At 35.9% G+C, this 25,318-nt stretch overlaps 1 protein-coding gene across 1 annotated transcript in view; it reads right to left on the reverse strand.

Moving 5' to 3' along the window:
* The window catches only part of RASAL2 (RAS protein activator like 2), a 205,499-nt gene extending 180,986 nt beyond the window's left edge, over positions 1–24,513 (reverse strand). Inside the window, exons 1-2 of the mRNA XM_023510786.1 lie at positions 24,391–24,513; positions 12,532–12,658 (exon numbers count right to left, since the gene is read on the reverse strand). The gene's annotated coding sequence lies outside the window, so the exon portion shown is untranslated. The remainder of the gene's footprint in view (positions 1–12,531; positions 12,659–24,390) is intronic.
* Between the last annotated feature and the right edge of the window lie 805 nt (positions 24,514–25,318).

Below are 25,318 nucleotides of genomic sequence, written 5' to 3' on the forward strand. Positions count from 1 at the left end.
ATACATGGAACTAATCTATTTTTTAAATAGGTGCCTAGTAACCCACTATGTAGATTTAGTTTTATTTATTTAAATCATTTCCTATGGGTAGATATTTAGATTGTGCTTATTATAGTGTTAATATAAAAACTGATACAAGGACTGTATGGAGACATCTACAGGATAAATTCCTACAAGTAGACTGCTGCTCTAGGGCAGAAGGGATGGATAATTTTGTGAAACTGTATCTTGCTAGAGGCTACCACCAGTAAAAGCAATTTGGCATGAATATACTAGAATGCATGTTTGCAACCAACATTTTAATTTTTGCTAATCTCACAGGCAAAAACTAGCAGCTGGTTCTAATTTTAACTTCCTTTTATTATAAATGAAGTATAGTATCTTTTTCTTATATAAATGGCATTTTGCTTTTCTTTCCTGTGAACTGTATATACCTTTCCCTATTTTCAAAATCTAAAAGTTTTCCTTTGTCAGTAAAATAATATATGCACATAGTTTAGAGTATAGTAGTTCTACAGGGCTTGTTAAAACAAACAGCATTCCCTAGCCCTCCTCTTATACTACTTTTCTTTTCTCAGAAGCAACTACTTTCTATCTCTCCAGCAGGCTCTTTTGGTAGTAACTATCAAATATTAAATGATAGGGCTTTGCCAACATTTAAAAATTTTTCTAGAGGGCGCCAGCCACATATACTGGAGCTGGCAGGTTCAAACCCAGCCTGGGCCTGCCAAATAACAATGACAACTACAAAAAATAGCCGGTGTTGTGGTGGGCACCTGTATTCCCAGCTACTTGGGAGGCTGAGGCAAGAGAATCACTTAAGCCACAGAGTTTGAAGTTGTGAGCTGTGACGCCATGGTACTCTACTGAGGACAGCATGGTGATACTCTGTCTCAAAAAAAAATTTTTTTTTCTATATTAGACATTATCTATTAAACTTCCAGTATGGAAGATAGGAATTTGACCCTTTCCTCCTCCATTACCACATCCCACGAGGTACATATGACAAGGTACGTATGTCCTATTCTCTCACCTTCTCTATATAGTTACATAGTAACTTTGGTAAGGACAAACAATATTATGACTACATATGCTATTAAGTCAGCCACATAGTAAATCTTATGTAGAATATAGCATAGTGGTCAAGAGCATAGATCCTGAAGGCAGACTTCCTGGGTTCAAATGTTACCTTTGCCATTTAATGGCTGAGGATCATCTAGGTAACTTACTTAACCTTTCTATGTGTCAGTTCTTTACTTTTGAAAGTCATAGTAACGGTATCAACTTTGTGAGTTTACCAGGATTAAGAATAAGAAGTTCATATATGGAAAGTGCCTGAGATGTAGAAAAGTATTACATGTATATAGGCATTCTCTATGTCCTGAACTACTTTTTTGTTTCTCTTGCAGCTATTGTCTAATTATTCATTTGCTTAGATTTCTTATGTGCTTATTATTAATTCAACTCCAAATTTGCTTACTATGTTTAAACTCATTTAGCTGTCACATTGATTTTGTCTTCCTGGAGAAGTGCTTCACTACAGATTTCTGAGCTGCTCCAGGCTGAAATGGTTGTCTTTATATGTACAACACTTGGTACAGAGTTGTTTAACTTGGTTCTCTCTACAGCATTCCCCTGAGGGTTCCCTTTGTCTCTCCTCTGTGTTTCAGCTCCTGTCCTCATTCTTAGTGAAACATATCTTCCATTAGCTTCAAGAGAAATGATATGTAAGAGGTTATCTTTTTAAAATCTTGCATGTCTAAAATGTCTTTATGCTATCCTCATACTGGACTAATGGTTAACTATAGAATTCTATAGTACAAACTTCTAAGTTGGAAAAATATTTTCCATTGGAATTTTGAGGGCATTCCCCATTGTTCTTTAGTTTCTAGTACTGCTTATGGGAAGTCTGAAGCCTTTCTGATGCTTAGTATATAATGTGATTTCCCAGTCTTTGGAAGTTGTTAAGACTGTCTCTTTGTCACCAGAGACAATTTAAAATTTCACAAAGTGTGCCTCGTCAGGGAGCTCACAAACCTTCAATGATGGAAATTTTCTTAAATTATTCTGCTAGTGTTTTCCTCCTTTTTTCTTTTTCCAGAATCACTGTTTTGATGCTAGACTTCCTGAACTGATCCTCTAATTATTTCACTTTTCCTTTACTTTGAGATATTTTCTCAATTTCATTTTCCAACACTTCTGTTTGAAGTGTTGGAAAATGAAAGACAATTTCTATAACTTTTTAATAGACAAAAGCTCTTTAGCTTTGTATAACAGGTTTCCTTTCATATATGTAATATCTTTCGGAGAATATTTATAATTTTTTAGAGTTTTATGTTCCCTGCCTAGTCTTTCCTCCTCCAATTTTTTTTTTTCCCCTTTTGGTATGGCTTAATCTCTTTCATGCTAGAAGCTTTACTTCAGATGTCTGCTAGTCTTGGGAAAGTTAATACCTTTAAATCTTTCCTCTTGGGCTAAATATCCCAAATGATATTCCTCAGAACTCTGACCTGGACAGTAAAGGAAAGTGAGCAAAGAAAGAAGATTCTCATCATTCAGTATGTACATGTTTACTTAATTCCTCCACCGATGGGAAAGTGTCCTGCTCTCAGTTTTGCCTGGTATCTCCCAAACCAGATATCACTGGTTTTTTTCCTCTAGAACACACCTGGGAATTGTATGTTACAGCAAAGGTGGGAACAGGAGTTGTTCAGTGGAATGGGGAACCTAGGGATTTACTACCAGATTTCTGGCTCAATTCCTGAGGTATTTAAAGATTTTGTGGTAAAAATTAGATTAGTTCTTCACTTTCTTCCTGGCCAGGTTATGACTGTCTTTCTTAAGTGAGCTATGTCACTTACCACACTCTACTTGCTTTTCAGCATTCAATTTTTGTATGAATGGCTCTTTTCTTCTTTCTTATTCTTCATATTTTTGAAGGATTTTGTCTTTAAAATAAAATCCCTGGGTTGGTGCCTGTAGAACAGTGGTTATGCGCCAGCCACATATACTGAGGCTGGGGGGTTTGAACCCGGCTCAGCATAGGCCTGCTGAACAACAATGACAACTGCAATAAAAAATAGCCAGGCTTTGTGGCAGATGCCTATAGTTCCAGCTATGTGGGAGGCTGAAGCAAGAGAATCGTGTAAGACCAAGAGTTTGAGGTTGCTGTGAGCTGTGACGCCACAGTATTCTATCAAGAGTGATAAAGTGAGACTCTGTCTCAAAAAAATAAATGAATAAATAATAAAAAATAAAATAAAATCCCTTTGCTAGATTTAGTGAGGTTTCTGGAAGTAGTATAATGAGATGTTTGTGTTCAATCTGCTAGTTTTTCCCCCTAGAAGTTTAGCCTGGATCTAAAAACCATTTCTGATTATTTATACCACTCAATCTCCCTACCTGATTATCCAACCACAATGGTTTAAGAAGATTAATACTGCCTTAGAACTGATTAAGAGGAGTCCCTAGCCTGGATATCACATATTAGAGGGCTCTACTCTGGTCCTTTCCAGCATCAGTCCTCACAGAACTTGAATGTACAAATTGAGAGTAGCAACCCTGCTAACAGTCTATGCAAATGACTGCCAAGAATTAGAAAGGGAATCTTTTATCTAAGATACTTTACTGCCATCTGCTGGAAATCTTATGAAGTAACCACAAATCACAATGACAAATGACAAGAACACAAATTCAGATTGAACTGGTAAATTCCAAATCAAACATCTACTAACTTAAGGCTGCAGAGATCTCATGCTTCTCTAAGTTGGGCAACACAAATTTGCACAACCAAAAATGGCAGCATTGACTTACAGCCACCTTCACAGAAATGAACAAATTTCAGTTGTGCCAAGATAAGGAAAATAAAAGAGCAAAAACTTCCACTTCTAGGTTAGAAGGAATTATGGTCTGGCACCGTGACTTAGATCTGAGAACTGATTTCCCAATAGAAATAAATACAACAGATAGGGTCAGAATTAAAACTAAGGACTGGATAATCAATACCGCCTAATAATTTTGATTAAAAGCTTATGCTTTATATTGATTTTATAAAAGTCTCAGAAAACATAGTTTTAGTATTCACTTTCTTCCAAGTTTTCTCAAATTTTTATCATTTAGATTGATAAACTTAGGGAAGAATGGTAAATAGCTTGCTTTTCTCAAAGGTTTTCAAAAAATAAAAAAAAGGTTTTCCAATTTAATTTTCTTTTTTGGTGTCTTTCTTGTTGATTTCTTCTTTATTTACAGAAATATGAAATTTTTGGATAGGTGGCTTTGACTTCTAGAGACTTTTGATAGATTCTTTCCTAAGGCTTAGAGGTATATTGTGTTAAATTATAATTTTAAATACACTTACCAAATGTTTCTGGGTTTTTGAGGACTACAGGATAAGAAACAAATTTACTGTCACAGGCACAGTTTTGAAAAATATCCAGAGATTCTATAAGTAAGACTATGGGGTAAATTTAAGAGTTTATCATCATGATAAAATAGAGGAAGGAGATCTCTGCAGCCTTGACTTACTAGATGTTTGGTTTGGAGTTTACCAGTTAGATCTGAACTTCCTTTTTAAGAGCCAAAATAGCCTTGGGCTAATGAATGTTTGGCATTTTCTAATTAAATCAGCTTTATGATTATGTTTATGATTTACCCACAAACAAACATTCTTATACATTACAGACTCATAATTTATTTTGCCCATTTGGGCATGAGAGTATACATTATATTGGAATGTCAAAAGAAATAAATGCAACAGACAGACTGGAGTGAATTCCGAGTTCACATTTATGCCAGGTAAGATGTAGTATGCAGTTAATAGAAAAAAATTTTCTTCCATAAAGTTCACAAAAAAGTTGCCTACTGTTCAGCTTTCACTTTCCCCCATTCTCAGAGTTCTTAAAAAAGGGTTTTTGATAGTTTTGTTTTTTTTAAAAAAGTTAAATTCCTAGGTTAGATTTACAATAAAAATGAACATTTATTGATTCTAGTTTATATGGTCCATTAATATAACCCCCCCCCGTATTGCTTGTATACAAAACAATCTCTACCATCTGAAGAAATAATTTACTTTTAAAAAGTGAGCAAGCCATGATTTGCATGGCTTTAATTTAGGTAATCTTTTGATGAATAAAACAAAATCTGTATATTGTTACTAGGGGGAAAAAGGGTTTTGTCCCTAGATTTTCTAAACCTGGAAGTAGGTGTTTTAGACAAGATGCTTATGAGCCTTAAGAAAACATCTCATTTTCAACGGAAAAATTTTGGTGAACCAAAATCTGTGTTAATTTTAGTGTCTTTGGTAATCTGTAAACTGCTGAAAGCAAGAGTCTGAGAACTCTTGTCAATGAGAAGTAACTTCTTTGCTCAAGCACTCTTTCTCCCCACATGTATTTAACTCAACTTAATTGGAAACAGAATTCTGTATTTTCATCTTTCTTCTTATTTTCATTTTTCCTTTGCTTACGCTTGCTCATCTTCGAAACCTCTAAATGTTGTCCCAGGGCTTCTTAGTCTTTGGACTTCTGTCTTCCACATACACACATCCCCCTGGGAACATCATTCAATCTTGGGGCTTCTGGCTTCAAATTATACTACAAGGTTATAGTAACCAAAGCAGCCAGGTACTAGTATGAAAGTAGATACACAGATCAAAGGAACAAAGTAGAGAACCCAGAAATAAAACCATACATCTACACCAACTGATTTTCAACAAAGTAGACAAAAATGTACACTGGAGAAAGGATGCTCTATTCAATAAATAGTGTTGGGGAAATTGGAGAGTCTCATGCAGAAGAATGAAATTGGATCCCTACCTTTCATCATATGCAGAAATTAACTCAAGATGGATTAAAGACTTAAAATGTAATATCTTATACCATAAAAATTCTACAAGAAAACTTAGGAAAAACTCACTGGACATTAGCCTAGGCAAAGAATCTGTGACTAAGACTCCAAAAGCAAATATAACAAAAGCAAAAACAAATAAATGAGGCTTAATTAAACTAAAAAGTTTCTGCACAATAAAAGAAATAATCAACAGAAAACAGAGCAAATAAGACAACCTACAGAATGGGAGAAAACATTGGCAAATCACACATCTGATAAAGGACTCGAGAATCCACAAGGAACTCAAAATAAATCAGCAATAAAAAGTAACCTCATTAAAATGTGAACAAAAGACATCAACAAAAATTTTTCAATAAACTTATACAAATGGCCAACAAACATATGAAAAAATGCTCAACATCACTAATCATCAAGGAAATGAAAACCACAATGAGATACCACATCTCTGTCAGAATAGCTATTATTAAAAAGTCAAAAAACAATAGATGGGAAAAGGGAACACATACACTGTTGGTAAAAATGTAAATTAGCACAACCTTTATGGAAAACAGTATGGAGATTCCTCAAAGAACTAAAAGTAGACCTCCCATTCAATCATGCAATACCACTACTGGGTATTTACCTAAAGGAAAAGAAGTCATTATAACAAAAAGACACATGCACTTGTAGGTTTACTGCAGCACTATTCACAATTGCAAAAGGATGGAATCAAGCTGAGTGCCCATCAACTGGTGAGTGCATAAAGAAAATGTGGGGCATATACACATCCATCCATCCATCCCTCCCCCGTGGATCACTGCTCAGCCACAAAAAATGAAATAATGTCTTTTGTAGCAACTTGGATGAAAGCCATTATCTTAAATGAAGTATCTCAGGAACAGAAAAACAAATACCACATGTACTCAATTAAAAGTGTGAGCTAAAAGACAGGTATACACACGTGGTCATAAATAGTAGTATAATAGACTTTGGAGATTCAAAGGGGAAAGGGTAGAAGAATGAGGAATCAAAAATTACCTATTTTGGTACAATGTACCCTATTCAGGTGATGGGTACACTAAAAGCCCTGACTTCTCCACTATAAAATTCATCCATGTAACACAAAACCACTTGTACCCCACCCCTTACATGTATTGAAATAATAATTGAAAAAATCTCAGGGCTTCAAACATTATCTATGTGCTAAAGGTCTGCAATTTATATTTTGTACTTCTTCCTTATTTCAGGACTCATGCACCCAACATATTCTACTTGGTTGTATAATAAGACCTTCAAGCTTAATAGTTCCCAAATTGAGCTTCTGGTCAATCACACCTTCAAATTTGTTTCTCCAACAGTCTTCCCATTTAAAAACAAACAAACAAACAAACAAACAAACAAACAAACAAAAAATAACTTCATTCCTCTAGCAGTTCTAGCCAATATTCTTGATTCTTCTGTTTCTCACATCCAACCCATTAAGCAAATTCTGATGACTTCATCTACAAATATATTCAGAAGCTAATTATTTTTCAGCTCTTCCACTATTACCATTCTGCCCCACATTGTGCCTGTCTAGATTCTTTCAACAGCATTCTAATTGGTCTTTGGACTCCTGTTCTTGTACTTCTACTCTCAGTACAGAAGCCAGTGGTTTCCCATCTCACAGAGTAAAAGTCAAAGCCCTTACGACATGGTCTGGTTGCCAATGAGATCAATGATACCATCTCCTACTACTTCCGTGCCCTCCACAAAGTTGTTCATTCCAATCCTGGCACCTATGCTGTTTGAACACTCCAGACATATTCCCACTTTATACCATTTCCCTGGGTGGATCTCCTCATCCCCAGGTATCCATGTCCCCTGTTCCTCACTTTTCACCAGATCTTTGTTCAAATGTCAATGAAGCCTTCTTTGGTCACCTGAGCTAAAATTGTAATTCCTCGACTTTTTCCATCCCTGTTGCCTACTTTATTTTTTCCTTTGTATTTGTCACCATGTAGCACAGTATTTGTTTTACTTATTACTTCTACTTATTGTCTATTACTTCTCAATATAAGTAAGTTCTATGAAGGGAGGGAGAATTTTGTCTATTATTTTCACTGTTAATCCTGAGCTCCTACAGCAAAATCTGGCACATAGTTGGCACTCGGTAACTACTGACTACATAAATAAATGGCTTTTTGAACAGAAAATATATCAATATAAGCCATACAATGTAATATGCTACAATAATAACATGGACTATGGACAGCCATCAACAAATTTTATGTTTTATAAATATAACATGCATATGTCTGCTGTGAGTGAGTAGATGTATCAACAAGTTTTGTTCAAATAATCCAGTATTTTGTTGAAATAATCTAAAAACAATACTCCTTCCTCAACAATTTAAAAAAAGAAAATGAAAAACAACAACAACAACAAAAATGCTCCAAAGAGACACATAAGCTTCAAGTATAAAACCACCCTGCTTTGTTGACATTGTTAGTTTCATTTAATAATTTATTTATTTATTTATTTTGCAGGTTTTGGCAGGGGCTGGGTTTGAACCTGCCACGTCCAGCTTATGGGGCTAGTGCCTTACTCCTTTGAGCCACAGGCGCCGCCCTTAGTAATTGATTTTTAAAAAGGAAAAACAAAAAGAATACTTTTATGATAACAGGGAGAATTAAAAAATTGCTTTTCAGGTCTATTGGAGAAACCACCTGTTTGAAACTTATAGCCTCTTAAAAGCCTGCCTTCCCCTCATCCAACCCAGGGATGGATGAAATTTTGGTTAGCTATAAAATGTAAATTACATTCCACAAAAGAAAATAGGAACCAACTATTCTTGGGATTGCATCTTTTTTTTTTTTTTAAAAGGTATATCCTAATATGATTACTTCTTGGTGGGTCTGATAGTATCACTCATTATCTATCAATTCAGAGCCAGAAGAAATAGAGGGGACCAATTAGTAGATTACTTTCAGTTTTAAGAGAGTTGTAGGAAGGTAGTAATCACTGTCGCCATACCGCCACTGTCACCACATGACTGATCAACTTAGTTATCTTCCTTTTTTTCATCGTCCTTACTCGATCATTCAGACACTCAAAATTTTTTAGAGTGTCTATCATCCTGTCAGCCTTTCACAGGCAAACTTTAAAAGGAATTGTCCTCATTTGCTGTTTCAATTTCCTTATTTATCCTTTTCAACCCATTTCAGTATGCCTTGTGCTACCACATCCCACTGACACTGCTATTCCTAAACTCACTAAGCATCTAATGTCGCTAAATCCAGTGAGTTTTTCAGTCCTTAGTTGCCCACTCAGTAATATAGAACAGAACTGATTATAGTTCTTAACCATTCTTACCATATCTTTTGTATTTAGTTTAGAGCACTTATTTGATGGCACAAGCTAGCTTACTTTTCTTCTCCATTTTTTTCTCTTAAGCACAATACACATATGCTCAATGAATTATTACAAAGTGAACATACCTGTGTAATCCCTACCCAACGCAATAAACAGAACATGACTAGCACAACAGAAACTTCCATATTCCTTCTAAGCACTATTCATGCCTCCTCCCCAAATAATCACCATCCTGACATCTAACACCACAGATTAGTTCTGCCTGTTTTGGAGCTTCATATAAACGGAATCACACAGTATGTATTATGATGTGTCTGTTCTTCAGCAAACTCTTCAGTGAAATATCTGTTCAACCCTCTTGCTTATTTTTCTACCAAAAAGGCTTTATATACACTGAACAAAAGTCCTTTCTTAGGTGTTGCAAATATATTCTCCTGCTCTACAGTTTGTCTTTTCATTCTCTTAATGGTGTCTTAATAAAAAGAATTCTTAATCTTAATACAGTCCAATTTATCAATTATTTCCATTATGATAGGATTTTTTTTTTTGGTATTCTGTTTAAGAAATTTTTCCCTATCCCAAATCATGAAAATATCCTCTACATTATTTCTAGAAGCTTTAACATGTTACCTCTCACTCAGATCTACAATGCAATTTGGAATTAATTAATTTTGTGTATGTGTAAGGCAGGGGTCAATTACACCTCACTCCCCACAAAGATATCAAATTGACCCAGCTCCAACTGAAAAGACCATCTTTCCTCAACTGCTCTCTGGAGGGCCCGCTTGGTCACACCAAATGTACATATACATGAGAGATCACCTAGGTCTCTCCCTTCTGTTTCACTAGTGTGTCTATTCTTCTATCAACACCTTTCTGTACTTTTAAAATAAGTCTTTCTTTCTTTTTTATTTTTAGACAGTGTCTCACTTTATTGCCCTGGGTAGAGTTCCACAGCATCATAGCTCACAGCAACCTCAAACTCTTGGGCTCAAGCGATTCTCTTGCCTCAGTCATCTGAGTAGCTGGGACTGCAGGCTTCTGCCACAACATCTGGCTTTTTTTTTTTTCTTTCTAATTTTAGAGACAGGGTCTAGCTCTTGCTCAGGTGGGTCTCGAACTCCTGAGCTCAAGCAATCCACCAGCCTCAACCTCCCAGAGTACTAGGATTACAGGCGTGAGACACCACATCCAGACTTAAACAAGTCTAGATACTAGTAGGTTGTTTTATCACCTTGTTTTCTTTGACCTCAGCTATTCTTCGTCTACAGCATTTCTATGTGACTTTTAGAATTAATTTGCCAATTTGTGTATATGTGTGTGGTGCTGGTGGTGGTGATGGGTAGAATATCATGTTGAATTTTAGACATGACAGGTAAGTATTCTAAATCATGATCATAGTACAGCCCTCCATTTATTTTTTTCAATCTTTTTTACTACATATTTTCTTTTGATTATGTTTTACAGTTCTCTACATGGAAGTACTGCACATCTCTCAGTAGATTTTTCTCCCTAGGAATTTGTTATTGTGTGATGCTATGATAAATGGTATATTTAAAATTTTACATTTGCTGTTTGTTGCTAGTACACAGAATACAATTGATTTTTATATACCAACTTATATTTGACAGCAGGAAATTTTGCCTAAAGACAAATCACTAAGCGATAAACACAGAATCACAGAGTAAACACCCAATTCAAGATTAGATTGGCATGTAAATAAGAATGGCTGTAGAAGCAGTCTTTCCCTCTTTAATATTTACTGTAAGGATAACTTCTAGTGTGGACTTAGGATACCCACTCTGAAAATGATTATGGACTGACACGAGTCAGGATGGCTATCAGACTTGTTGTCCAGGACAAAAGATAGAGCACTGGCTCTAGACCAGACACCTTTGTCACTTCATCTTAGTGACATCTGTCTTTTGGACCAGTACTTGGAACATACAGGTATTTAGTAATTACAGTTCTCTCTTCTATAAATAACACTCTAATAATTAGTCCAATTATAACTGCACTTCCTCAAAAATTCATTGAGTTTTGTAGGTCAAAACTTGAACAGAGTTTCCTAGAGAATTAGTAAGGATAGTCATCAATATAACATTATAAATGATGAAAGCAAAGCAGCTGAAAGAAGGTTACTCTAAGCCAATTCAGTTCACACGGAGGTTGTATGTGAAATATGAAGAGGTTATAAAATGGTTACACCCAGACAGGTTTTCAATAGAATTTAGGCCCACACCTAAACTGGTTTCAACACATGATAAAGAAGTACAATAGAAATAAGATGAGAAAAAAAAATTTTTTTTCTCCAAGTATAACTCCTTAGAAAAATATATTTGCCAACCTGACTTATTCTTATAAAAGTAACAACTGTTACACAGGATAAAAAGAAAAGTAAATGACACAAATTCTAACCAAGAGTTCTGGGTTACATTTAGAAAATGAGGAAAAAGGCAGCTCCACCCCCAAAATTCCAAACTAAACCTGATTTTAGAAGACACACCCAAATCAGAGAATTATCCATTTGATTAATACAGAGATAATGAATGATTCTATTTTATCTACCTACCAAATGTCTATCACTAAAAGTCTATGGTTTACTAAGCAAATAATAATACAACAATGCAAAGCACCAAAGCAATCTCTACTTTTCAAATTTATGCATTATTTAATTTAATCTTAAAATGTCCTTAAACTTATCCGACCAATCTGATTATTTAAATATCCAGGGATAAAAATGAAAAGCATCTCATAGAATACATTTGGTAGGAAATGAGGAAAGAGCTAGCTGCTTTGATAGTGACATTAATTCCTTTAGAACGTAAAAAGAGAAGTGGAATTTCTTTAATTTCTCCCTTTTGTCACCTACTCCGACCACAGTCCTGCATATGACTTATGCATAAAATTAGTTCAGCTAATTTAGCTTAATCTGATATTACATTGTACAAACCACTCACATATATGGACTCCCTTATGTACCTCAGTGCTTCAACAGGATCATCTAATGCGCCGGAGGGGGGAGAGGGGATCACCTAATGATCTTTCAAAACCTAGGGCTAAGGAATAAACCCAGAAACAACACATCATGCAGTCTGGCTAGGCCTAAATAGCAAGCAATCTTATGAACACTTGGATAAATTCTCTCTCTGTAAAATAGCTTTGCTGTCACTTGGTTATAAAGAACAGAACTCTCTAATGACCTCTAACTCTCACTTTACCTGGTATTGATTTGAACACACTTATTTAACAAATACTATAGAATGTTTTGTTTTATTGTAACACTCAGTAACAAGTCCACACACAATTAGATAAAAGCTGGAAATTTCTTTCCTTTTAGTATTAGCTTACCCAGTTTTGTGGCGCCCTCTGGTGGGTATTCAGGAAACTGACCCTCGGAAGGGACACTGACAGTTCTCCTCAGGCATCTCCCCTTGGTGGAATCTGTCTGTTGTTCCTGTGCCCCTTCCACAGGTAACTAGTTAACCAAAAGAAAAAGAGATGAAACTTAATAGTGAACTCATCATGACTACTTTCTGACCGAATAATGATTTTTTAGTTAATGAAGATGGGAGTGTGTAATAAGCAGAAGTAAGGCAGAAGAAATAAAATATATATGTAAGTATTACGAACCCCTTTTCTGGAAGCTGTCCTTCAAAAAGAAAACTGAAAGATCAGGAAAGGTAAGTATGTAAATTAGCTTGCATGAAGTATGTACAAATCAGATTGAGGTATGTACCTGCTCTGGGAGTTCAGAAAACAAAACAAAACACCTACATGAATAAACTTTTCTTCTATATCAGAAACTGATGTACAAAGTTCAATTTTGACCAGTGTTCAATAAAGTAAATAGAAATAAAAGTTGTCCAGACAGATTTAGTGTCAAAATTCTTTTAGAATGATGTTTTTGTTAGGTAAAGGAAGTAAAATCACTCAAAATTTCTTCAATTTTAGAATCAACTCCTTAGACATAGTAAATAAAACATATTTTCAGTGGTAACTTGTATAGATACATACATAAAATGGCATATTTTCTTCAAAAAGTGAGATTGTTTTTATAATCCTAAAAACATATCAAGTGGTTGTTTGAATATGAGGAATGAGAACTATGAACGAAGAAGATCTTAAGTCCAACAACTATTTTAAAACTTACTTAGACAGTTATCATTATAGAGTAATGGATGACTATAGGTTTTGGGGCAGGGGGAGGGCAGGACGGGTACAGTAAGGCTAAGTTTGGCGGGTAATGGGCAAAGATGCCTTAGAAATGAGAGTATACTAGGTGCCTTTATCATTATTAAAAATTGCACTGATAACATGTTAAACAGTTTGGCCAAGGCTGCACATGTAGCTCAGTGGGTAGGGCACAGGCCACATACACCCAGGTTGGCAGGTTCAAACCCAACCTGGGCCAGCTAAGCAACAATGACAACTGCAACGAAAAAAAAATAGCCAGGTGCTGTGGTGAGTGCCTGTAGTCCCAGCTACTTTGGAGGCTGAGGCAAAAGAATTGCTTAAGCCCAAAAGTTTGAGGTTGCTATGAGCCGTAATGCCAAGGCACTCCATCAAGGGCAACATAGTCAGACTTTGTCTCAAAAAAAAAAGAAAAAAGAAAAGAAAAGAAAAGAAAGAAGAAAAAGAAAAGAAAAGAAAAAAACACACAAAAAAACTAGTTTGGCCAAGTATGTCAGTAACTAATAGTATACTGTTCCTAATATCCTCTGGATTTAATAAGTGTCTTCAACAAATTTTAGTAATATAACTAACATTGGCTTCTTACTATGTGCAAGTCTAAGGACTTTATGTGTGTGACATTACAAGACAGGCACTGTTAGTATCCTTTTTATAAACAGGGAAGGATTTATTTCTCCACATGATTACGGTGGACATGTACCACATCAACTGATTCAGCAAAACTGGGACAGACACAGGTTTAATTGTATATGCCTTCTGCTTTGCCTCAGTAATCCAACTCCAATGACTGGGTCAAGGAGATGATACTAAGGGAAGCTTTCTCACTGTTCCTGAGAATCTGAGGAACAAATTCCTAATGTTTCCAAGCACTTAAACAATTTTCACACCTCTTGTAAGATCAAAAATTCTCACATTTCCTCATTATCATGACCGTGGCTACTTTCTGCACAAGACATTCAACAGCAGAAGTAACTAAAATTCTAAAAATAAGCTGAGCCCAAGAACTAGCAATAAAAACATGAACTCTTCCAAAAGAACTCTGTAACATAAAACTTTATGAACAGTAATTAAGTCATCTATCCCTTTCAGAATGGAAATTTTATCATCTCTACTTAAATAATTAAAAGTGTATCCCTGACAGGTTTAAATGACTATCTGCAATTTAAAAAAGCAAAAATATATACTCTCTTCCCTTAAAAATAGTAAGAATGAGAATAAATTTATAGAAAAATTTTGGCCTTAGAGCAAATCATTGACTCTAAATAAAAATAACTATTTTGATACTTTTAAAAATGTCTATTATCTGAAATAATAAAGGTATATACCATAAAGAAAAAAGACAGTAGTTTCTTTGTTCTATGGAAACGTATAAAGGCTATATCCAGGAAAAAGTAAGAATGGCTCCTATTATCACAAACTTTATCTCTACAATATCTGAGGAGAGGATAAATACAATATATCAAATTTCTAATTTAGGCCTAAAATTCACTTATAATTATTTTTTCCAAGTTTTAACATGGACTTTTCATTTCCCACTACTAAAACTTAAAATATGATCAAAGGTTTTATTCAAAGAATCACTCTTAAAAGTTTTATTCACCTAAGAGGAAAAGACAATTTAGGACTCCATGCCACCTTGGTCAATAAAACTCTTCAAAGTCAAATAATAAATAAATAAAAGTTTTATTCAATGAATCACTCCTCATTCAGAATATAACAGAACATAATGTTTTTTTCTGGTTTTTTTTGGAGACAGAATTTCACTTTGCTGCTCTTGGTACACTTGATATAGTGCTGGGGCGTTGTAGCTCACAGCAACCTCAAACTCTTGGGCTCAAACAATCCTCTTGCCTCAGTCTTCTGAGTAGCTGAGACTACAGGTGCCTGCCACAATGTCCAGCTAATATAGAACATAATGTTTGACTTTTTTCTAAACTGCATTTCTTAAGAATATTTTATTTTGACAACATAACAGATTGTTTCCTAGCTACAATATTGTTTTAAAAGATATTAATCTACTCCTTTAAAATAGTACAGGTCATATTTCAAATACTTTCAAATGAGTCAAGCAGAAGTGCACAAATCTAGTGTACAGCTAAGAGAATCAGCTTTAGAAAAACATTTTTCTCCATTCTGGTTATCATAATTTAGTCCATAATTGTTTGTATTGAATTGCTCATAAAAATTGTGTATCCTCCAAGTTTTATAAGATGAGAAAAATTTTTGTTTTAAAGCTTCTTTGGCCTTATGCTGGGGTTGAGTCTACTTTTGCCTCAATGAGGAAAAAACATAAAGCACTTTAATTTCATTCCATTTTAGAGGAGAAAGGTGTAAAGGAGAAAATGACTTCTCAGTCATCTAAGAGGTGTTAACAAATTTAAACTGAATCTCTGGTTCCTAGTTGTGTTAATTCCAAACCATCCAGGACAATGGAAGAGCAACCTGGCACACACAGTACATACATATACATAGCCATACATTTTCTGCAAAATTGCTTCTCAGATTGTTTAGAATCATATGGAAATTAATTTCAATTTCAATTTCAATCTGAGCCCATACAAATGAAATAGTCAAGTACAGAAAATCAAGGTTTGCTAACTAGCAGCAGAAAGCTCTTCTCAGCTATTTCTCTTCCTAAGGAATGCTAATAAGGACTAGCCTGTAGAAAGAAGGCTGAGGGGAGATTTTGGTTTGAGACCAGGAGTTAGTGACGAGCCTGGGTGACACGGCAAGACCCCATTTCTAAAAAAAACTTTTAAAAATAATTTTTACAAAAGAATGTTAAAGGATGCTCAGGTCTACAATATCCTTTATAGGAGTTTTAAATCTTAAAGAAAAACAAATTCCTCAACTTTTTTTTTTATCTCATTAAGGTAATGGTTTTCAAGGCAAATGTGGTCCGGTACTAACAGCATCAACATCACCTGGGAACCTGTTAAAAAGGTTCTCAGGCCCCATCTGAGACCTTCTAAAACAGAAACTCTGGAGGTGAAGCTCAGCAATCTGTGTTTTAATAAACCTCCAACTGATTGTTGAGAACCACTGCTTTAAGGTGTTGTTTTCCCTCCTTCCCACCATGGCTAAGTATCCCAAAGTGTCATTTCTAACAGAGGATCTCAACCTTGGCTGCAAATTATAATCATCTTCTGGTTGATTATAAAATACCATTGGTTTTAAAAAAACACCAGTGCTTAGGCCCCCTCTAGACATTCTCCATACACAAAGTGGAGAACTGATCTATCCTCAGAATCTCCAGCTCTGATTATGCACATTAATCCTTGGCCACCAATACTAAATGTGGAGGCGTGACAAATCACTTAGCTTCATTAATCCTTAATTTTTGCATTTTTGAGGTATAATCTTTTGGTTTGTCAGGTAGATTCCCGCAGTAGTGTTTTAAAGAGTTCTGTCGCTGACTGGGTCAGCCTCTGTCATTGTTCAGCATGATCACTAGCAATTTCTACTCTGTTCTCAATACTTCAGTTGCTCTCTGGAAAGCCTGTTCAGTTTTTCCCTGCACATGTGCAGTCCAGCCCTTGGCTAAAAATTCTCTGGTACCCTGCCCAGCAGATGTCAGCCCCTTCAGATGCAGAATTCTGTTCTCTGCCTCCTTGGCTTAGAGACCATGGTACTCTGCCCAGCCTGGACTCCAGATTACTGTATTACCGTTGGGAAATGGTATGCAGTAGACACCTGGGATGGTGAGGACCATCACAATGTTAGACTACCTATTGCTCAATGCTTGAAATTAGCTGTGTGTTGGCACATGTGCACTCTCTCTTTCTCTACACACACACACACACACACACACGGTGCTAAAAAATGTATATGCATTTTAAGAAAGGAAAAAACTATATTAAAATTGTAATACCCAATACATACCAATAATGTTTGTTATCTTGTAAATTATATCTCTTGTAATTGCAGAAGTCAAATGTGACTTGAGTATAAAAATTTAAAATACAGTTGTTCTTTTCTTAAAATGCTTACACGTTTGAGGCACTCTCTGTATACATACACTTGCATGCATATGGTGGGCCCTGTTTCTGCTGTTTAGCTATCATAGCTGCTACCTAAAAGCCTCTTACACATATTCTTATCCAAACACCTGCAATAGGTTCTTCACTGATATCTGCCTCTGACGTTCTACCGCTTAAACATACTCTTTACAGAGTTATAAGAGTAGTTCAAAAATGCAAATATGATCATGTAATTGAATGCTTAAAGCCCTTCAGTGGTTCTCTTTTCCTCCAGCACTGTTTTGTTTTGTTTTTTTCTTAAGACAGAGTCTCACTCTGTCACCCTGTATGGTGCCCTGGCATCATAGTCCACAGCAGCCCCAAACTCCTGGGCTCAAGAGATCCTCTTGCCTCAGCTTTCCAAGTAGCTGAGACTACAGGTGCCTACCACAATGCCTGGCTAATTTTTCTGTTTTTAGTAGAGATAGGGTCTTGTTCTTGCTCAGATTGGTCTTGAATTCCTATGCTCAAGTGATCTACCAGCCTTGTTCCCCCAGATTGTTAGGATTATGGGCATGAGCCACCTTTCCCAGCCCAGCAGTGGTTTTCAAAGGAGCAGTGGTATGTTTTCTTGTTGAAGTATATTGGGGATTGGAGGTGGGGAGAGTTATCAGTCTCCCTCATCTAAAACATAATTCTGATTTTCTCTGTTGTACAGAGCTTCTACATCAGCTTTTCCATAAAGAAAGTGTCCTTCTTCCAAAAAAGGGTTTAAAACTACTATCCTATAATTTGCAAGCTCCCAACATAGTATGCCAGGTTTTCTACAATCTGGCTACTTTGTCTTTGTGTTCAGACTCTAGGAAGACAAAACTGCTTGCAGTTCTCTATTTTGTGGTTCAGTGCTGTTGCTTAATTTGCTCTTTCAGCCTGCAATGTTTTCCCTCACTTTCTTTTCTACCCTATACCTGCCAGGTAAACATCTATTCATCTGAATACTTAGGATAGGTATTGCTTCCTCTAGAAATCTTCCCTCTCTATCAATCCCTTAAGTGAAGGTTCAGGTAGACATTTTGATTCCTCCAAAAACATACCTTTCTTTGTCACTATCCTTATCATGTTGAATTACAATTATTCATTACATCAGCCATGGTAAGCATATAACTTTTTTGTTTTGTTTTAGAACAATTTAGCTAGAGTCTCTTATGAAGGAAAAGAAAGACAGAAAATCAAAATACAGCGTGAGCATGTTGGGAGGGTCTGAATACCAGGCCACACGTAATTTTGGGAGCACGGAAGAGCCACTCAAATTTTTAGATCTGAGGAATGATAGCCTTCTTCCCATCTCTCCCTCTTCCAATATGTCCTACATATTAATTAATATTCATAACACATAACTTTATCAAACAGCTTCTTATATTAAGAATCCTTTGGTATTCCCCATTGCCAGTATCATCTTAATGACACACCAGGTACTTATTTAGGCCAAGGTTCTTCCAAATAAATAGATTACTTTCTCTTACTCTATCCAGTTTACTTGTGCTACTTATCAAATATCACTTTAAAGTTATTCATCTAAGAATTATGTCTTATTCTTGGTAACTCCTGATAGAGTGAATGTACATACAAGGGCACATTATGTATCTGTTGAATAACTTGAGAATAGTTGTGAATGAAAAATGCCATAGGTAGTTTATCTCAGAATAAACAATAGTTAATTTTTAGCAGTTTGCACAAAGACTAACTGCTAGTTTCATATTTTCAACAATATATCTGAGTATAAATACTTCCTTCCAAAAGCAAGAAAAATGTCTTAAAACATTTTAAAATTACATCATTTTTAAATGCCTTGCTGCCCAAACACTAGCATATAGGCTTTAAAATTCCAAATACAGAAAGTAGAGTTTAGGCTCAGCGCCTGTGGCTCAATCGGCTAAGGCGCCAGCCACGTACACCTAAGGTGGCGGGTTCGAATCCCCAGCCCGGGCCCGCCAAACAACAATGATGGCTGCAACCAAAAAATGGCCGGGCGTTGTGGCGGGTGCCTGTGGTCCCAGCTACTTGGGAGGCTGAGGCAGGAGACTCGCTTGAGCCCAGGAGTTGGAGGTTGCTGTGAGCAGTGAAGCCATGGCACTCTACCCAGGGGGACAGCTTGAGGCTCTGTCTCAAAAAAAAAAAAAAAAAAAAAAAAAAGAAAGTAGAGTTTATACCAATAAAAATGGAGTCAAACTTACCCTGTCTTAGTGGTTTATTATTGCCAAAAGAAAGAAACTCAAAAATTTAGCTTTCTTTTGTATTTTTATATTGGTTGCACCTTAGAAGGGTTCATGTTTGTCTTTTCTACCATTTCTCTCAACAACTTAACCTCTAGTTTACTTGGTCTTATCTCTCTTGAGCAAAATTAAATCAAAGGGCCTCCTATGCCCTCTTTGAACTGGGATGGTATCAAGCCGGTATGAACTTTCCTGGCACCCAGGTAGGGAAATACATTTCATAACACATAAACAATGTCTTTTTGGCACAATGTACATGAAGCAATTTATGGAACCAATGAGTCATCTCTCAAGGTATCACCCCTGGCAAACTTCTCTTTCAGCATTCTGCCCAGATCTACTCTTCTGCTACATTCCAGAATTGATAATTGGTGTATTTAACACTGCTGTGTATAGCCCCCAAATGATTTTTTCCAATTCTGATGAGAAACATGCAAAGTTAAGAGAGAGCATTAAAAAATCCCACACACTGACTTAATACATGTGATACTAGACTAATATAATCCTCCCACATTCCAGCAGTTCCTGGTTAAGGATTCAGTTCAAATCCACAGTCCCAGCTACTAGAGAGACAGAGAGAGGAGGATTAGTTGAGCCCAAAAGTAAGAGATTGCAGTGAACTATGAGGATGAAATTGTACTCTAGCTAGGGCAACAGAGTGAGACCCTGTCACAAAACAAACAAAAAAATCTTTTTAGATACTTTTAGCAGGAAATTCCTTAAACTTATTTCAAAGATTTCTAAATTATTCAATGCAAAATTGTAGGTGAACCTTCCACAAAACAGTGACAAAGTTAGAATGTCTGGAATATAGTAAGTTGGGGGACACTTTGGCATTTGAAACTTAGGAGAATGAAGTTGCCAAAAATGGAGATGGGATTGAACTCTGGTTAAGTTTAGAAGCAAACATTAGGGTTTCAGTGAGGACCAAGCTGGAGATGACTCTTACACATCCAAGTGTAGGTATGTAATGAGCAGATGGATATATGAGTCTAGAAAAGAGAGGTGTATAGGTTTAAGATATAACATCAGGAATAATTAGCATTAGAAGATATTTAAGTGATAAGACAAGATGAGCTCTGCAAGGAAGTGAGGTCCAAGAACTGAACTCTGCAGCACTCCTATGTTAAGACTTGGAGAAAAGACAAATTTGTAAATAGATTTAGAGGGAAATATCAGAGAGGCAGGAGGAGAACAAAAAAGTGTAGAGTCATGGAAACCAAGTAAAGAAAGTGATTTCAGGAGAAGGAATGAGTAATCAAGTGCATTAAATGCCACTAACAGATTAAGTAAAATGAGAATTGAGAACTTACCACTGAATTTAGCTATGTGGAGGTCACCAGTGAACTTAACAAGAATTTTGGCAGAGTGGTGTGGGTAAGTGTCTAACTGTGTAGATTTTGGAGAGAAGGAGAAGAGGGGAACTAGAGACAATGAGTTTAGAAGTTTTTAGGATTTTTGCTATAGAGGGGAAAAGAAAAAAGGGTGATAACTAGTGGTATAAGTGAGGTTAATTCAGTCTTTTTTTTTTTCCCAGACGAGGGAAATTAATAGCATGCTGAGGGGAATGACCTGGTAGAGAGCAAAAAGCTAAAAAGGTAGGGGAGAACCAATCGCAATAAATACTTAAATAGGCAAAAAATAATGGAATGGTCACAAGCAGATGGGCTAATTATACGATAATGAACAGCTCAACCAAAGGTAAAGGAGAGAAGTTAGGGTATAAGGAAACAGAAGCTGTTAGTAGATACAGTACTGTAGTGTGCAAAAGTTCTCTTCTGAGTGCCCCAGTTTTCTCAGTGAAGCAATAAGCAAAGTGATCAGCTCAAGTAAGGATAATAAAGAAGAGAGTGGGGGCTTGAGGAAAGAGGAAAAAGTATGAAAAAATTATCTTGGAAATCATTTTAGATTGTACTACTTAAAGTGTGGTTAAAGAACCTGCCCTGTTTTGTAAATTGTTTGTTACTAGTCCATGATAAACAAAACAGTAAAGAAATTGAGAAGCAGCATGCTTGGTGTGATTAGTAGATATGTATCATTGTACAGCCTACTTTCCATGAAGATATACAATTTTTATAATTCTATTCATTCTTTTCATATGCTATGATTATGCCAAGCATATTTATTGAATTGTAATTTCGATGTCTGTTAAATATAATAAAAATTTGGATTTGTATCTTTAGGTATTTTAAAGTTTCACTTATCTTAACAATTAACTTTATTGTATTTTTTGGACTTCAATGAAGTGCACATGTTGGGGAGGAGGACTGGTACAGTACCACACATAAAATAAGAAGAGCTAGTTCAGGAGAGTGGGATGGTAGTTGAACTAGAAATATGTTCTGTGACTGCCAAGTACCAGTAAGGGCTCACATGAAGGTTTGCAGCCATTAAAGACCAGTCAGAGTGGTAGGGTAATTTTCTCTAGACACATTAAGCTGCATAGATACAAGGCAGACTAGACAAGGAGGATTTAACTGAGCTATCACTTTGCCAAGTGTGTATTATGAGGCAGGAAAAGGGCAAGGAAATAGCATGCAAGGGAGTGATTTAGAATGATTGCCTGTGGGACTCAGGCTAGATGAAGAAGGAAGAGAGGACATCAGAGGTACAAGAAGCAGAAGAGGTGATAGGATCATTGGGCCACAGGTCCCAGAAGGGTTGAGTATGACAATAACAAAAGAGCTAGCAAGATAGTAGGTTGCTGGTCAGAAAGTAAGATACATGCAACTGGAAATATGAAGGAGTTGTAGCAAAGAGGTAGGACACAGAAGATCTGTAGAGGAGAGGAGTTCAAGGAACTGAGAGCAAGTGTGTTGAAAGAGTTATCTTTGGATATCAAGAACATAAAAAATTAAGATTGGCATAGCCTTGGAGATAACGATAATGACTTGGGATAAAATCGCCAAAACATATGAGGAGGGTTGGAAGATGACCATTACATGAGATTCAGAGTTTAGACATTTTAGGGAAAATGAGAGAGAATATATAGGAAGCAGGTACGAATGGAGAACACACCTATTAGAGGAATCATGGTATGAGGGATATAGGAGAAAAATAGGCAGACCTCAGCAAAATCTCATGGAAGATGATCCTCAGGAAGACCCAGGTTCTTGTAAGACCAAGAAGTTAAAGGATCCCTTTAAAGAAGAAGTGGAAGAAATAGCTGACTTTGTTGATGATAGATTTTGAATTGCAGTGAGCACAGAGAGAAAGGGTTTCTGGAGGTGGGAATGGATGCGTGGAAGATAGGGTCAGAAAGGGGATAAGAGTACCCCAGGTATCTAGGGCTACTCTTGATGACTGGGATAAAAAAAGAAAAAGTACTAAGATCCTATTTTAGAAAATTATTTATCATAGACAGTTATTTTATGAGACAAAAAGTGGCCCAGGCCTGGGTTACTCAATTGATTAATTAATGAACTGTATGTTGGATAAACATGCTTGTTGATCTTCTACCTATACTTGGGCCATTCCATTTCTTATAGTACTAAAAGGAATAAAATAGAGGAAAGGGAAAAAAGATGAGTGTTTTGAATAGTTAAGATAAAGTTTGCAGAATGATAAATATTGTATACTAATACTCAGTCCACCAAGTTTTATTAAATAAACACAGCAAGATATACAAGGTGTCTAGAAAAGGCTGACCTTTATTAAGCTATTTCGATAAAATTAAATTTAATACTATTTGATTAAACTCCAGTAAAAAAATGAATGTTTTGGATATGGAGGGATTTATACACTTTAACAGTCTGAGGAATAAAGTAGTAATAGTATGTGATAAGTTCAAGAGTTTTAAATTTAGAGGAACAGAAAGAACATCTAAAACTAGATGCCTGTGCTGGTTATAGTCTATCTACCTCTCCTGTTCTCTACTCTCTGCCCTTCTTTCTCTCCTTTGTTAATGTGTTCCAGGAAGCTGACCTCTACAGAACACATCAAAAGCAATCTTTTCCTGCTTTCAAGTTCAGTATGTCCAATAGGTGACCCTGGCAAGAAATCCGAAAGCAAGAGAAGAGAACTGGGTTGTTTATTTTCTCTTACTTCCTCCCTGCTGGCCATTTTTTGGGTAGAGGTTGTGTTCTTTTGTGTATAACCATAGCAACTATCATATAGCCTCTCATGCAAAAATATATAAATAACTAGAAAGATGTAGGTAGAGTATCCATTTAGTAAGTCATCCTTTTTGAAAAGTGAGTCCAGAAAAAGTAATGAACAGAGAATGCATTTCTTAATTCTCATATGTCAATCCTTAACTCCCTTTTCTCTGGGTCCCACAAATATTGCTTCATTCACTTATCCTGAATATTTAGGGTGATAACTGCTTTCTGCTGTTGCTAGTTCATGGGTGATGAATCCTTTATGCCTACCCTTTGATGGATCCACCCATGCATCTGTAAATGGTCCCTTCATTAAACCTCTTTCAATAATAATATTTTTTTGCTAGGAACTAGACTGATAACATTGCTAACAGCCCCCTTAGACTGTTTTCATACCCAGGTCTACACAACCCAACATCTTTTCTTTACAAATTCCTCAACTTGACTCGATTATCTTTTATTTTTCCTTAGTGAAAATTCACCCCATCTTATGAAACTCACTCCTTCATAGCAATAGCATTATGTGTTTATGACATCAACAGTCCTTCAGACTTATCTACAGTTTATCATTCATCAAGCTGATATTTTTATAATCTAACTTATCACAATGCAAATAAAAACTAGGTAATTTTAAGAATATACTCAGAAAAGCAAAGTAACTTTCATCGTCAATATCTATCTCACCTCTTTCTCCTTGTTAAGCAAAACCAACTGGCTGTCTGTGAGGATGCAGTACTTCCGCTCCCATGTTGTTGTCTCGGTGTAGGGTGACTGGCCACAAGACAGACGGTGGGTAGGTGGCCCTTTCACATCTGTGTGACAAAAGAGAAAAACAAAAGTGACACATCATTAACAATTTCAAATGTGAGACTTTTCATAATCAAATTAACAAAGAGGTAAGTCTAAACATGAATCTCCCTGGTAACTTCCTCTTAAGAAAATAAGAACAGTTACAGACAGAATAAGGGGAAAAAACGGCCCACAATCTATAGAGAAGAGGGTTGAAACACTCTGGGAAGAACTATTAGTACATACTTGACACAGTAATAACCACCATATATATACACTAAAATAATGAAAGGCTGCTGCTTCAGAGGTAAAATAATATCACTCAAAGTAAAAAGGTAAGGGTGAATCAGACACAAGAACAAAAGATATAGTATCTAATTTTTAGAAGGAAGATGATGTTACATGTACACTTTGAGAATGAGAGTGAAGTTACTGGTAGACTATGCCTTTTAAAATGGCTTTACACTCCCCAGAATTGGAAATTAGTTTAAACAATAGCATCATATCACCACTAGAGGCCAGTAAGATCTTAAAAACATAGAAACCTTTTCCTTTTCTCAAGGAAAGATACGCAAGTATCACCAACATGTCCCAGGGGTAGAAGTACCCAATATTAAAGCGAAATGTCACAGCAATTCCCAAATGTCTCATTTTCTCATAAAATATCAAGTAGTTACTAATATCTTTGTTATTTTAAATTCTTTTGATATAAACTGTTTGCTTACTTGGGCTATTGTGAAACTTGGTCATAAGTATATATTAAATCTATTAAATAAGACTTTTATGACAGGTCAATATATATTAAAAGTTCTTTAGCCATGGA

This window comes from Otolemur garnettii, unplaced genomic scaffold (genome assembly GCF_000181295.1).
Source record: "Otolemur garnettii isolate 467f Iridium unplaced genomic scaffold, OtoGar3 scaffold00016, whole genome shotgun sequence".
Taxonomy (NCBI): Eukaryota; Metazoa; Chordata; class Mammalia; order Primates; family Galagidae; genus Otolemur; species Otolemur garnettii.